Genomic DNA, 2,278 nt, shown 5'->3' with positions numbered 1-2,278 from the left:
CCTTGAGCAGGGTGAACGCAGGGGCAAGTTATCCAGGGATAAATGCAATTTTTTTTTTGTGGGGGGGGGTGCATGCACGTGGGGAGGTGTGTATGTATGCGTGTATGGGGTAGTCCCCCAGATGCCTGGGTTCCGTGGGGGTGCATGTGCGTGCACGTGCGCGCATGTGCATATGCACCCTAGACACCTGGGCTGTGAGAGTGTGTGTGTGTGGTTGTGTGTGTTGTTCATACATGCACAAACCAGACACCTGACGTGTGTGTGCACACACTTGCACACACACATCCATGATCACCGACCCCTCCCCAGCCATCCCAGCCTCTCGCCCCTTTCCCCACGTTACCACTTCCACATTTGCAGCTAGAAGGTTTTCTTTTCTTTTCTTTTCTTTTCTTTTTTTTTTTTAATTAAAAACCGATTGATTTTTCCTTCTTCAAGACAGATTTCCCCCTTCCTCCCAGCCCTGCCGCCTGGCTCCACCGCCTCCTTCCCGTCCAACAGGTCGTGCATCTCAAGCCAGGGCCATTTTTAATCCGGAGAGTCTCTAATCGACAGAGGCGTGGCTGGAAAGTCACATTATTTCCCCCCTGCCCCCTTGCTACATCTGGCGACTGGGTGAAAGTCACCCCCTGCTCAGTGATAACCCCGGAGATTTGCCTCCTCTGTGGTCAGTCAGATTTATTCCAACCCAGGCAGACAGAGAGACAGAGATTTTGAACCTAAATTAACCTGCTGCTTTTAAACAAAGCCAAAAAAAAAAAAGCCGGCAGATTCCTGAATGATCTCAAGCGATAAAACCTGATTTATTAGCTCCAATGGGAAGAAGAGAAGAAGGAGGGGGAAAAAAATAAAATAAAACCAAGTTCCCTTAAAAATAATCCCAGGCTCCTTTGAAATTTTCGTCATGTGTACATCGTCTGGGCGTCACGTGTACAAGCGCCCCATGTGTTTGCAGGGGGGATGTCTAAGAGGGTCTGACATTTTTGGCAAGCCAGGAAGAAGAGGGGAGGGAGAGGTGGCTAATGAGGTCCAAGTGTTTCCAGGTGATCATCAAGGAGCAGTGTTGAGCCCACGCATCTTTCTGCAGATCCTTTTGGGGTATCAGAAAAGCCCGGCTGCCCCGGTGGTTTTCTTTTTGAGGGATCTAACAACATGACCTGAGAAACAAAGCAGCCGCAAGAGTGAGCAGGGAAAGGGGGTCAAGACGGCGTCAAACGGGGCATCAGATGCAACCTCCCGGCCGCCTCCACAAGATGAGTTCGACATCCCGGACGCATCCATACATGCACATTTACTCTGCAGAAACCAAAATTAATGCTCGGTATGGGCACACGTCTACATGGGCACTCGTACCGCACAGTAAATATGGTGACTTACACCAGCTTGAGCATAAAAATGAGCATCATGCAGGTATCAAGTTTATGCCCGATTAGATACTATGCAATAATGCACGTGTAGACGCCCTATGTGCAGTAACACTCTGTGCGTGGGCTGACTTGGGACTAAAGTTAGAAACACTTGGACCTCATTAGCCACCTTTTCCTTCCCTTCTTCTCCTTCCTGGCTTGTCAAAAATTTCAGACCCTCTTAGATGTCCATCCCTGCTACCCTGCAAACACATGGGGTGCTTGTACACGTGATGCCCAGACGATGTACAGGTGACAAAAATTTCAGAGGAACCTGGGATTATTTTTAAGGAAACTTGGTTTTATCTAACTAACTTTAGTTCCAAGTCAGTCCACACACAGCGTTAATGCGCTTTAACACTAACACATGTAGACCCGGCCTATTCCCACTTATTGGCAGTAACTTAATGCACAGTAAATTTAAGCCGGAGTGCCTTGTCCCACTAGAACATTAGCTTTTGATCTCGTTTGAATACGTTAATATATGTTGAGTCATATCGGGTTGTTGGGTTGGCGGTGGCCATCCCTCAATGAGAGGACCTTACTCGTAGTTGGGTCTTGAGGTGGCTTAAGAGTGCAGTGCTTGAACCCCATCCATGGAGGTGGCAGGACTTTCTGCAGGGAAAAGTCAGCCATAAGCCAGGATTTCTCTCCTCTCCCTTCTTCTGCTCTCTCGTCTTCATTTCCATGTGGACCGTCTCCTCCTCACTTAGTGTGCTTGGGGATTTTCCGGGGGCATCGTTGGGGATACCTCTCCAGGCTCTTGGGGTGCAGCTGGTTGGTCGCCCATGTTTCACAGCCGTAGACTGGGGTCAACTCATTGTAGACCCAGATCTTGGTGCCTTTCTGGAGATCGTGATGAGTATAGACCC

Source organism: Crocodylus siamensis, chromosome 6 (assembly GCF_052110815.1).
Source record: "Crocodylus siamensis isolate JL-2025a chromosome 6, ASM5211081v1, whole genome shotgun sequence".
Lineage (NCBI taxonomy): Eukaryota > Metazoa > Chordata > Crocodylia > Crocodylidae > Crocodylus > Crocodylus siamensis.
The sequence above is the reverse complement of the archived record's forward strand: the minus strand, read 5'-3'. Positions refer to the sequence as shown.